Raw genomic sequence first — 14373 nt, 5'->3', positions numbered from 1 at the left:
TTTGCGAAACTCCAAATAAAAAAAAATTGATGCAAATTTGTTGCAATAAGTTTCTCTTCACTCAAATAATGCTTTAAATTAAAGAAAGAATAAAAAATAACAAAAAAAATTCAAAACAATTTTCAACTCGAAAATTTTATAAGGCTTACCCCTTGCCATTTTTTTGACCAATTTTGCAAAATTTAAAAATTTGTTTTATTTTGATGCGAAATTGTTACAATAAGTGTCTTTTCACTCAAATAATGCTTTAAAAGAAAAAAGAATGAAATATAATAAAAAAATTAAAAAAATCTATAAATTTGCCAAGGCTCCTAAATCTCCTAAGGCTCATTTTTGCAATAAATTTTGGCTATAACTTGGTTGGTATCCAACGGATCGCCAATCTTTAACTTGTGGTCGATAGATGGCACCAATGGCTACATTTTCTTCTTGGACGGCCATGCCCTCAGATGTCTGTGTCGGAAGTTATTCGAGGAACCAAGTTCCATACCCTGTTTGTGAAAATGTAAAATTTTCTTCATTTTTGCACCAAGTTTTACCTATAACTCGGTCGGTATCCAACGGATCGCCAATCTTTAACTTGTGGTCGATAGATGGCACCAATGGCTACATTTTCTTCTTGGACGGCCATGCCCTTAGATGTCTGTGCCAGAAGTTATTCGAGGAACCAAGTTCCTTATCCTGTTTGAGAAAATGTAAAATTTTCCTCATTTTTGGGCAATGTAGCAAAAATTTTCAATGTGATATATTTTGATGGGAATTTGTTGCAATAAGTTTCTTTTCACTTAAATAGTGCTTTAAATTAAAAAAAGAATAAAATTCAGAAAAAAATTTCAAAAAAATTTTCCACTCGAAAATTTCCTAAGGCTTACCCCTTACGATTTTTTTGGGAAATTTTGCAAAAAAAATAAAATTGTTTTATTTTAATGCCAATGGGTTGCAATGAGTTTCTTTTCACTCTAATAATGCTTGAAATAAAAAAAAGAGTGAAAAATAATAAAAAAAACCAACAAATTAAAAAAAATGAAAATTTTCCTCATTTTTGCACCAAATTTTGCCTATAACTCGGTCGGTATCCAACGGATCGCCAATCTTTAACCTGTGGTCGATAGATGGCACCAATGGCTACATTTTCTTCTTGGACGGCCATGCCCTCAGATGTCTGTGCCAGCAGTTATTCGAGGAACCAAGTTCCTTACCCTGTTTGATAAAATGTAAAATTTTCCTCATTTATGCTCCAACTTTTGCCTATAACTCGGTCGGTATCCAACGGATCGCCAATCTTTAACTTGTGGTCGATAGATGGTACCAATGGCTACATTTCCTTCTTGAACGGCCATACCGTCAGATGTCTGTGCCAGAAGTTATTCGAGGAACCAAGTTCCTTACCCTGTTTGAGAAAATGTAAAATTTTCCTCATTTTTGAGCAATGTAGCAAAAATTTTAAATGTGATATATTTTGATGGGAATTTGTTGCAATAAGTTTCTTTTCACTTAAATAGTGCTTTAAATTAAAAAAGGAATAAAAAATCAGAAAAAAATTTCAAAAAAAATTTCCACTCGAAAATTTCATAAGGCTTACCCCTTACGATTTTTTTGGGAAATTTTGCAAAAAAAATAAAATTGTTTTATTTTAATCCCAGTTGGTTGCAATGAGTTTCTTTTCACTCTAATAATGCTTGAAATAAAAAAAGAGTGAAAAATAATAAAAAAAATCAACAAATTAAAAAAAATGAAAATTGTCCTCATTTTTGCACCAACTTTTGCCTATAACTCGGTCGGTATCCAACGGATCGCCAATCTTTAACCTGTGGTCGATGGATGGCATCAATGGCTACATTTTCTTCTTGGACGGCCATGCCCTCAGATGTCTGTGCCAGCAGTTATTCGAGGAACCAAGTTCCTTACCCTGTTTGATAAAATGTAAAATTTTTCTCATTTATGCACCAACTTTTGCCTATAACTCGGTCGGTATCCAACGGATCGCCAATCTTTAACTTGTGGTCGATAGATGGCACCAATGGCTACATTTCCTTCTGGAACGGCCATACCGTCAGATGTCTGTGCCAGAAGTTATTCAAGGAACCAAGTTCCTTACCCTGTTTTTGAACAATTTAGCAAAATTGAAAAATGTGATATATTTTAATGGGAATTTGTTGCAATATGTCTCTTTTCTCTCAAATAATGCTTTAAACTAAAAAAAGAATAAAAAATCAGAAAAAAATTTCAAAAAAATTTCAACTCGAAAATTTCATAAGGCTTACCCCTTACGATTTTTTTGAGCAATTTTGCAAAAAAAATAAAATTGTTTTATTTTAATCCCAGTTGGTTGCAATGAGTATCTTTTCACTCAAATAATGATTGAAATAAAAAAAAGAGTGAAAAATAATGAAAAAATCAAAAAATTCCAAAAAATGAAAATTTACTAAGGGTCATTTTTGCACCAAGTTTTGCCTATAACTCGGTCGGTATCCAACGGATCGCCAATCTTTAACCTGAGGTCGATAGATGGCACCAATGGCTACATTTTCTTCTTGGACAGCCATGCCCTCAGATGTCTGTGCCAGAAGTTATTCGAGGAACCAAGTTCCTTACCCTGTTCGAGAAAATGTAAAATTTTCCTCATTTTTGCACCAACTTTTGCCTATAACTCGGTCGGTATCCAACGGATCGCCAATCTTTAACCTGTGGTCGATAGATGGCACCAATGGCTACATTTCCTTCTTGAACGGCCATACCGTCAGATGTCTGTGCCAGAAGTTATTCGAGGAACCAAGTTCCTTACCCTGTTTGAGAAAATGTAAAATTTTCCTCATTTTTGCACCAACTTTTGCCTATAACTCGGTCGGTATCCAACGGATCGCCAATATTTAACCTGTGGTCGATAGATGGCACCAATGGCTACATTTTCTTCTTGGACAGTCATGCCCTTAGATGTCTGTGCCAGAAGTTATTCGAGGAACCAAGTTCCTTACCCTGTTTGAGAAAATGTAAAATTTTCCTCATTTTTGAGCAATGTAGCAAAAATTTTAAATGTGATATATTTTGATGGGAATTTGTTGCAATAAGTTTCTTTTCACTTAAATAGTGCTTTAAATTAAAAAAAGAATAAAAAATCAGAAAAAAATTTCAAAAAAATTTTCCACTCGAAAATTTCATAAGGCTTACCCCTTACGATTTTTTTGGGAAATTTTGCAAAAAAAATAAAATTGTTTTATTTTATTGCCAATGGGTTGCAATGAGTTTCTTTTCACTCTAATAATGCTTGAAATAAAAAAAAGAGTGAAAAATAATAAAAAAATCCAACAAATTAAAAAAAATGAAAATTTTCCTCATTTTTGCACCAAATTTTGCCTATAACTCGGTCGGTATCCAACGGATCGCCAATCTTTAACCTGTGGTCGATAGATGACACCAATGGCTACATTTTCTTCTTGGACAGCCATGCCCTCAGATGTCTATGCCAGAAGTTATTCGAGGAACCAAGTTCCTTACCCTGTTTGAGAAAATGTAAAATTTTCCTCATTTTTGCACCAACTTTTGCCTATAACTCGGTCGGTAACCAACGGATCGCCAATCTTTAACCTGTGTTCGATAGATGGCACCAATGGCTACATTTTCTTCTTGGACAGCCATGCCCTTAGATGTCTGTGCCAGAAGTTATTCGAGGAACCAAGTTCCTTACCCTGTTTGAGAAAATGTAAAATTTTCCTCATTTTTGAGCAATGTAGCAAAAATTTTAAATGTGATATATTTTGATGGGAATTTGTTGCAATAAGTTTCTTTTCACTTAAATAGTGCTTTAAATTAAAAAAAGAATAAAATTCAGAAAAAAATTTCAAAAAAATTTTCCACTCGAAAATTTCATAAGGCTTACCCCTTACGATTTTTTTGAGAAATTTTGCAAAAAAAATAAAATTGTTTTATTTTAATCCCAATTGGTTGCAATGAGTTTCTTTTCACTCAAATAATGATTGAAATAAAAAAAGAGTGAAAAATAATGAAAAAATCAAAAAATTCAAAAAAATGAAAATTTACTAAGGGTCATTTTTACACCAAGTTTTGCCTATAACTCGGTCGGTATCCAACGGATCGCCAATCTTTAACCTGTGGTCGATAGATGGCATCAATGGCTACATTTTCTTCTTGGACGGCCATGCCCTCAGATGTCTGTGACAGCAGATATTCGAGGAACCAAGTTCCTTACCCTGTTTGATAAAATGTAAAATTTTCCTCATTTATGCACCAACTTTTGCCTATAACTCGGTCGGTATCCAACGGATCGCCAATCTTTAACTTGTGGTCGATAGATGGCACCAATGGCTACATTTCCTTCTTGAACGGCCATACCGTCAGATGTCTGTGCCAGAAGTTATTCAAGGAACCAAGTTCCTTACCCTGTTTTTGAACAATTTAGCAAAATTGAAAAATGTGATATAGTTTAATGGGAATTTGTTGCAATATGTTTCTTTTCTCTCAAATAATGCTTTAAACTAAAAAAAGAATAAAAAATCGAAAAAAAAATTTCAAAAAAATTTCAACTCGAAAATTTCATAAGGCTTACCCCTTACGATTTTTTTGAGCAATTTTGCAAAAAAAATAAAATTGTTTTATTTTAATCCCAGTTGGTTGCAATGAGTTTCTTTTCACTCAAATAATGATTGAAATAAAAAAAAGAGTGAAAAATAATGAAAAAATCAAAAAATTCCAAAAAATGAAAAAATTTACTAAGGGTCATTTTTGCACCAAGTTTTGCCTATAACTCGGTCGGTATCCAACGGATCGCCAATCTTTAACCTGAGGTCGATAGATGGCACCAATGGCTACATTTTCTTCTTGGACAGCCATGCCCTCAGATGTCTGTGCCAGAAGTTATTCGAGGAACAATGTTCCTTACCCTGTTTGAGAAAATGTAAAATTTTCCTCATTTTTGCACCAAATTTTGCCTATAACTCGGTCGGTATCCAACGGATCGCCAATCTTTAACCTGTGGTCGATAGATGACACCAATGGCTACATTTTCTTCTTGGACGGCCATGCCCTCAGATGTCTGTGCCAGCAGTTATTCGAGGAACCAAGTTCCTTACCCTGTTTGATAAAATGTAAAATTTTCCTCATTTATGCACCAACTTTTGCCTATAACTCGGTCGGTATCCAACGGATCGCCAATCTTTAACTTGTGGTCGATAGATGGCACCAATGGCTACATTTCCTTCTTGAACGGCCATACCGTCAGATGTCTGTGCCAGAAGTTATTCAAGGAACCAAGTTCCTTACCCTGTTTTTGAACAATTTAGCAAAATTGAAAAATGTGATATAGTATAATGGGAATTTGTTGCAATAAGTTTCTCTTCACTCAAATAATGCTTTAAACTAAAAAAAGAATAAAAAATCGAAAAAAAAATTTCAAAAAAATTTCAACTCGAAAATTTCATAAGGCTTACCCCTTACGATTTTTTTGAGCAATTTTGCAAAAAAAATAAAATTGTTTTATTTTAATCCCAGTTGGTTGCAATGAGTTTCTTTTCACTCAAATAATGATTGAAATAAAAAAAAGAGTGAAAAATAATGAAAAAATCAAAAAATTCCAAAAAATGAAAATTTACTAAGGGTCATTTTTGCACCAAGTTTTGCCTATAACTCGGTCGGTATCCAACGGATCGCCAATCTTTAACCTGTGGTCGATAGATGGCACCAATGGCTACATTTTCTTCTTGGACAGTCATGCTCTTAGATGTCTGTGCCAGAAGTTATTCGAGGAACAAAGTTCCTTACCCTGTTTGAGAAAATGTAAAATTTTCCTCATTTTTGCACCAACTTTTGCCTATAACTCGGTCGGTATCCAACGGATCGCCAATCTTTAACCTGTGGTCGATAGATGGCACCAATGGCTACATTTTCTTCTTGGACAGTCATGCCCTTAGATGTCTGTGCCAGAAGTTATTCGAGGAACCAAGTTCCTTACCCTGTTTGAGAAAATGTAAAATTTTCCTCATTTTTGAGCAATGTAGCAAAAATTTTAAATGTGATATATTTTGATGGGAATTTGTTGCAATAAGTTTCTTTTCACTTAAATAGTGCTTTAAATTAAAAAAAGAATAAAAAATCAGAAAAAAATTTCAAAAAAATTTTCCACTCGAAAATTTCATAAGGCTTACCCCTTACGATTTTTTTGGAAAATTTTGCAAAAAAAATAAAATTGTTTTATTTTAATGCCAATGGGTTGCAATGAGTTTCTTTTCACTCTAATAATGCTTGAAATAAAAAAAAGAGTGGAAAATAATAGAAAAAAATCAAAAAATTCAAAAAAAAAAATGAAAATTTTCTTCATGCCATGCCCTTACGATTTTTTTGGGAAATTTTGCAAAAAAAAATAAATTGTTTTATTTTAATGCCAATGGGTTGCAATGAGTTTCTTTTCACTCTAATAATGCTTGAAATAAAAAAAAGAGTGAAAAATAATATAAAAAAATCAAAAAATTCAAAAAAGAAAATGAAAATTTTCTTCATTTTTGCACCAAATTTTGCCTATAACTCGGTCGGTATCCAACGGATCGCCAATCTTTAACCTGTGGTCGATAGATGACACCAATGGCTACATTTTCTTCTTGGACAGCCATGCCCTCAGATGTCTGTGCCAGAAGTTATTCGAGGAACCAAGTTCCTTACCCTGTTTGAGAAAATGTAAAATTTTCCTCATTTTTGCACCAACTTTTGCCTATAACTCGGTCGGTATCCAACGGATCACCAATCTTTAACTTGTGGTCGATAGATGGCACCAATGGCTACATTTTCTTCTTGAACGGCCATACCGTCAGATGTCTGTGCCAGAAGTTATTCAAGGAACCAAGTTCCTTACCCTGTTTTTGAACAATTTAGCAAAATTGAAAAATGTGATATAGTTTAATGGGAATTTGTTGCAATATGTTTCTTTTCTCTCAAATAATGCTTTAAACTAAAAAAAGAATAAAAAATCGAAAAAAAAATTTCAAAAAAATTTCAACTCGAAAATTTCATAAGGCTTACCCCTTACGATTTTTTTGAGCAATTTTGCAAAAAAAAATAAAATTGTTTTATTTTAATCCCAGTTGGTTGCAATGAGTTTCTTTTCACTCAAATAATGATTGAAATAAAAAAAAGAGTGAAAAATAATGAAAAAATCAAAAAATTCCAAAAAATGAAAATTTACTAAGGGTCATTTTTGCACCAAGTTTTGCCTATAACTCGGTCGGTATCCAACGGATCGCCAATCTTTAACCTGAGGTCGATAGATGGCACCAATGGCTACATTTTCTTCTTGGACAGCCATGCCCTCAGATGTCTGTGCCAGAAGTTATTCGAGGAACCAAGTTCCTTACCCTGTTCGAGAAAATGTAAAATTTTCCTCATTTTTGCACCAACTTTTGCCTATAACTCGGTCGGTATCCAACGGATCGCCAATCTTTAACTTGTGGTCGATAGATGGCACCAATGGCTACATTTCCTTCTTGAACGGCCATACCGTCAGATGTCTGTGCCAGAAGTTATTCGAGGAACCAAGTTCCTTACCCTGTTTGATAAAATGTAAAATTTTCCTCATTTTTGCACCAACTTTTGCCTATAACTCGGTCGGTATCCAACGGATCGCCAATCTTTAACCTGTGGTCGATAGATGGCACCAATGGCTACATTTTCTTCTTGGACAGTCATGCCCTTAGATGTCTGTGCCAGAAGTTATTCGAGGAACCAAGTTCCTTACCCTGTTTGAGAAAATGTAAAATTTTCCTCATTTTTGAGCAATGTAGCAAAAATTTTAAATGAGATATATTTTGATGGGAATTTGTTGCAATAAGTTTCTTTTCACTTAAATAGTGCTTTAAATTAAAAAAAGAATAAAAAATCAGAAAAAAATTTCAAAAAAATTTTCCACTCGAAAATTTCATAAGGCTTACCCCTTACGATTTTTTTGGGAAATTTTGCAAAAAAAATAAAATTGTTTTATTTTAATGCCAATGGGTTGCAATGAGTTTCTTTTCACTCAAATAATGATTGAAATAAAAAAAGAGTGAAAAATAATGAAAAAATCAAAAAATTCAAAAAAATGAAAATTTACTAAGGGTCATTTTTGCACCAAATTTTGCCTATAACTCGGTCGGTATCCAACGGATCGCCAATCTTTAACCTGTGGTCGATAGATGGCATCAATGGCTACATTTTCTTCTTGGACGGCCATGCCCTCAGATGTCTGTGCCAGCAGTTATTCGAGGAACCAAGTTCCTTACCCTGTTTGATAAAATGTAAAATTTTCCTCATTTATGCACCAACTTTTGCCTATAACTCGGTCGGTATCCAACGGATCGCCAATCTTTAACTTGTGGTCGATAGATGGCACCAATGGCTACATTTCCTTCTTGAACGGCCATACCGTCAGATGTCTGTGCCAGAAGTTATTCAAGGAACCAAGTTCCTTACCCTGTTTTTGAACAATTTAGCAAAATTGAAAAATGTGATATAGTTTAATGGGAATTTGTTGCAATATGTTTCTTTTCTCTCAAATAATGCTTTAAACTAAAAAAAGAATAAAAAATCGAAAAAAAAATTTCAAAAAAATTTCAACTCGAAAATTTCATAAGGCTTACCCCTTACGATTTTTTTGAGCAATTTTGCAAAAAAAATAAAATTGTTTTATTTTAATCCCAGTTGGTTGCAATGAGTTTCTTTTCACTCAAATAATGATTGAAATAAAAAAAAAGTGAAAAATAATGAAAAAATCAAAAAATTCCAAAAAATGAAAATTTACTAAGGGTCATTTTTGCACCAAGTTTTGCCTATAACTCGGTCGGTATCCAACGGATCGCCAATCTTTAACCTGAGGTCGATAGATGGCACCAATGGCTACATTTTCTTCTTGGACAGCCATGCCCTCAGATGTCTGTGCCAGAAGTTATTCGAGGAACCAAGTTCCTTACCCTGTTTGAGAAAATGTAAAATTTTCCTCATTTTTGCACCAACTTTTGCCTATAACTCGGTCGGTATCCAACGGATCGCCAATCTTTAACTTGTGGTCGATAGATGGCACCAATGGCTACATTTCCTTCTTGAACGGCCATACCGTCAGATGTCTGTGCCAGAAGTTATTCAAGGAACCAAGTTCCTTACCCTGTTTTTGAACAATTTAGCAAAATTGAAAAATGTGATATAGTTTAATGGGAATTTGTTGCAATATGTTTCTTTTCTCTCAAATAATGCATTAAACTAAAAAAAGAATAAAAAATCGAAAAAAAAATTTCAAAAAAATTTCAACTCGAAAATTTCATAAGGCTTACCCCTTACGATTTTTTTGAGCAATTTTGCAAAAAAAAATAAAATTGTTTTATTTTAATCCCAGTTGGTTGCAATGAGTTTCTTTTCACTCAAATAATGATTGAAATAAAAAAAAGAGTGAAAAATAATGAAAAAATCAAAAAATTCCAAAAAATGAAAATTTACTAAGGGTCATTTTTGCACCAAGTTTTGCCTATAACTCGGTCGGTATCCAACGGATCGCCAATCTTTAACCTGTGGTCGATAGATGGCACCAATGGCTACATTTTCTTCTTGGACAGTCATGCCCTTAGATGTCTGTGCCAGAAGTTATTCGAGGAACCAAGTTCCTTACCCTGTTTGAGAAAATGTAAAATTTTCCTCATTTTTGAGCAATGTAGCAAAAATTTTAAATGAGATATATTTTGATGGGAATTTGTTGCAATAAGTTTCTTTTCACTTAAATAGTGCTTTAAATTAAAAAAAGAATAAAAAATCAGAAAAAAATTTCAAAAAAATTTTCCACTCGAAAATTTCATAAGGCTTACCCCTTACGATTTTTTTGGGAAATTTTGCAAAAAAAATAAAATTGTTTTATTTTAATGCCAATGGGTTGCAATGAGTTTCTTTTCACTCAAATAATGATTGAAATAAAAAAAGAGTGAAAAATAATGAAAAAATCAAAAAATTCAAAAAAATGAAAATTTACTAAGGGTCATTTTTGCACCAAATTTTGCCTATAACTCGGTCGGTATCCAACGGATCGCCAATCTTTAACCTGTGGTCGATAGATGGCATCAATGGCTACATTTTCTTCTTGGACGGCCATGCCCTCAGATGTCTGTGCCAGCAGTTATTCGAGGAACCAAGTTCCTTACCCTGTTTGATAAAATGTAAAATTTTCCTCATTTATGCACCAACTTTTGCCTATAACTCGGTCGGTATCCAACGGATCGCCAATCTTTAACTTGTGGTCGATAGATGGCACCAATGGCTACATTTTCTCCTTGGACGGCCATGCCCTCAGATGTCTGTGTCGGAAGTTATTCGAGGAACCAAGTTCCATACCCTTTTTGCGAAAATGTAAAATTTTCTTCATTTTTTTCCTCATTTATAAATTGATGTATTTTACTGCAAATTTGTTGCAATAAGTTTCTTTTCACTCAACTAATGCTTTAAATTAAAGAAAGAATAAAAAATTTCAAAAAAAGTTTCAACTCGAAAATTTCATAAGGTTTACCCCTTACGATTTTTTTGAGCAATTTTGCAAAAAAAATAAAATTGTTTTATTTTAATGCCAATTGGTTGAAATAAGTTTCTTTTCAATTAAATAGTGCTTTAAATTAAAAAAGAATTAAAAAATAATAACAAAAATTTAAAAAATCTGTAAATTTTCCAATTACCTAAGGCTCATTTTTGCAATAAATTTTGCCTATAACTTGGTTGGTATCCAACGGATCGCCAATCTTTAACCTGAGGTCGATAGATGGCACCAATGGCTACATTTTCTTCTTGGACGGCCATGCCCTCCGATGTCTGTGTCGAAATTTATTCGAGGAACCAAGTTCCATACCCTGCTTGTGAAAATGTAAAGTTTTCTTCATTTTTGCACCAAGTTTTGCCTATAACTCGGTCGGTATCCAACCGATCGCCAATCTTTAACTTGTGGTCGATAGATGGCACCAATGGCTACATTTTCTTCTTGGACGGCCATGCCCTCAGATGTCTGTGTCGGAAATTATTCGAGGAACCAAGTTCCATACCCTTTTTGCGAAAATGTTAAATTTTCTTCATTTTTTTCCTCATTTATAAATTGATGTATTTTACTGCAAATTTGTTGCAATAAGTTTCTTTTCACTCAAATAATGCTTTAAATTAAAGAAAGAATAAACAATAACAAAAAAATTTCAAAAAAAATTTCAACTCGAAAATTTCATAAGGCTTACCCCTTACGATTTTTTTGAGAAATTTTGCAAAAAAATTTAAATTGATTTATTTTAATGCCAATTGGTTGAAATAAGTTTCTTTGCACTTAAATAGTGCTTTAAATTAAAAAAGAATAAAAAATAATAACAAAAATTAAAAAAATCTGTGAATTTTCCAATTACCTAAGGCTCATTTTTGCAACAAATTTTGCCTATAACTTGGTTGGTATCCACCGGATCGCCAATCTTTAACTTGTGGTCGATAGATGGCACCAATGGCTACATTTTCTTCTTGGACGGCCATGCCCTCCGATGTCTGTGTCGGAAATTATTCGAGGAACCAAGTTCCATACCCTGTTTGCGAAAATGTAAAATTTTCTTCATTTTCGCACAAAGTTTTGTCTATAACTTGATCGGTATCAAACGGATCGCCAATCTTTAACTTGTGGTCGATAGATGGCATCAATGGCTACATTTTCTTCTTGGACGGCCATGCCCTCAGATGTCTGTGTCGGAAATTATTCGAGGAACCAAGTTCCATACCCTGTTTGCGAAAATGTAAAATTTTCTTCATTTTTGCTCAAAATTTTGTCTATAACTTGGTTGGTATCCAACGGATCGCCAATCTTTAACCTGTGGTCGATAGATGGCACCAATGGCTATATTTTCTTCTTGGACGGCCATGCCCCCCGATGTCTGTATGTCTGTATAGATGTCTCAGATGTTTCTATAAATATGCCAATCTCCTAAGGGTATAGCCTAAGCGTTTTTTGAGTAATTTTTCAAAATAGATTTTGATATAAATTGATTTTTTTTTTGTCAATTAGTTGAATTAAATTTCTTTTCCCTCAAATAATACTTTAAATAAAAAAAGTAATAAAAAATTAGAAACTTTCCAAAATTGTTCCGCGACAATCGCTAAGCATGTGGTGACGAGCCTCTGAGCTAGCTTGAGCGTTCAGCTCACCTAAGTGAGAAAGTGAGCGAGAGACGTGTGCTGCAGATGAGCTAACTCACGTGAGCAGCCGATGAGCTGACACGAGCTCAGGTTAGAAGAAGGGTATTCTAGCTACTCGATGTTATTAATTTGTTGCACGTGAAAATATAAATTAATCTCGATAGTACTATTTTTGCTGTAGTCCATTAAAATGAAAATGAATTGGAAATGCTTCCCAGTTAATTTTCCGATAGTTCGCCCCGGACAAACATCCCAGATAGTTTTCTTCCCACAAACAGACATTAAAGGTATAAATTCCAGATCATAATTTTTGTCCAGAATTAATTCGGACATCAAGTTTATTAATAGGAAATTTACAACTAAATTGCTAACGTAGAACATGTAAGTTATTGCGATCGTTGAAACTATTCCACCATCATTATTAATTACTATCGTAGTAATTACTGAACCACACGAAATAGAGAAATTTATGGAAATTACTCGTCAACATTGTATTCTATCCGTTGGCAAAAAAAAAGAAAAACATCCCAACCTTACCAGCTTACAAACTATGACGAGTTTTTTTCCTGGCCAACGTTTAAAACGTGCAAACTATTTTTAGTCTCCCGCCAATCAAGTTACACCGCGCTGTCCCGCGCGTGAACATCCTGAAACGTGAAGCATCGAAACAAACCTGTCCTGTCAGTCACAGTGTTCCAGCGATCCAGCGGTGTGTCCTCGGAGTTTGTAGTCTTGCGTTTATTATTTTTACAATAGTGAGTGTTTATGCGGGCTGTGTGCGAACTCAAACACCCACACGCAGCGGATGGTAAAAAGGGAAAGCCATCGACCGGCCGGACCCATCTGTGCCACCCGGATTCCTTCCGTCTAACAGTTTCGAGTGATTTATTTTCGGTTCGGAATTCATCCGCTTTCATCCTCTTTGCCCCTCTCTCTCTCTTTCTCTCTCTCTTCTCTTGTTTCCCCACAACACCACTAGATTGGTCAGATTGTACTGATAAAGGAAAAAGAATTAATTCCTAGCCATTTTGCCTTATCTTGTATCGTTTCAAAACATTCTGGCTTCATGGCTTGTATGTGTCTGTGTATTGACTCACACTACAGACAGGGAGCTGGAAGTGAATAATTATTTTTATTTATTTTCCGTTTCAATCAAATCTTAGCTAAAATATTTGAAGAATTATGCAGAACCGCCTCCACTCACGGTATACGATTTTCTTTTTCGAGCATATTTCACAGGAAAAAGGTGTTTTTCTTTTCATTTTTCCACTACGTACATTCTCAAAGTTGCTTAATTTCATGGGCTTTTGTGGGTGGAAAATTTTTAACTTTTCTGAGCTCTAAGAATGGCCTATACTATGCTGTTATGCTGGGGGAACGTGCGATGCGATGGTGAACATTCTTCTTCACCGTCTTGAAGGATAAGAAAAAATATTCCCATTGTTGTAAAAATGCTTTGTTTTAATTGTTCTGTTTAATCAAAACAGACACATCTCTTATCGGAATGCCAAACAAGGTCACACACGTCTTATGTTAATATGTTACCCACCCTCTTTGTTGGATAAAGCTATCACTTCAAACTGTTTTGTTTGGGGGTGATTTTTTTTTGGAAAAAGGAAGGACAAACTCACTGCCATTTAAAGAAAGCAGTAAAAATGGAAATCTTTACAAAGAGTCGCACTGATTGCGGAATGTCTTCATGTCTCCTTGCTCCTTTATCGAACCTGGTTTCCGATCAGACGGAAGAGAGAAGAAGTAATGATCAACTTCGATGCGATGTGTCAATTCTTTCAGCGTGTCGTTTTCATGGGAAAATGCCCTGGCAGGGTTTCAAAATAGGGAAAACCGATACACACGCCACTCCCCTTTTTCCATTAGGCCAGGGTGTGGAGGGCACCCTGAAAAGGAAATATCAATCACTCCGATGGCATTTGGCATCGGGATTGGCGCGGTTTATCTTAGCTTCCTAGCTTCCGCCAAAGACTTCGCGTGACGTATTGTATCGCGCGCTGTTCTTTCTTTTTTGGTTGTCTGATGTGCGAGTCTTGGGACGGATTGAAAAGCGGCTCAGCGTGAGCCGTTTGGGGATTTTCCAAACCGTGCGAAAAGTGCTCCGAACGCCAAGTGGAACAATGTGTCAGATTTGTTTCGCGGGCGCCATCGAAGCGTAGATTGCAAGAAAAGGGGGAAAAACACGATGAGTGGCGT

The 14373-nt window shown here is 34.7% G+C and overlaps 1 long non-coding RNA gene across 1 annotated transcript; it reads left to right on the top strand.

Moving 5' to 3' along the window:
* The first annotated feature begins 859 nt into the window (after positions 1-859).
* On the top strand, positions 860-9088 carry LOC125770753 (uncharacterized). Its single transcript, XR_007419235.1, has 3 exons — positions 860-1813; positions 2501-2690; positions 8854-9088. It is a non-coding gene; the product is annotated as an uncharacterized LOC125770753 (long non-coding RNA).
* Positions 9089-14373: the final 5285 nt, after the last annotated feature.

This window comes from Anopheles funestus, chromosome 3RL (genome assembly GCF_943734845.2).
Source record: "Anopheles funestus chromosome 3RL, idAnoFuneDA-416_04, whole genome shotgun sequence".
NCBI lineage: Eukaryota > Metazoa > Arthropoda > Insecta > Diptera > Culicidae > Anopheles > Anopheles funestus.
This window is presented reverse-complemented; position numbering and strand designations above follow the sequence as displayed.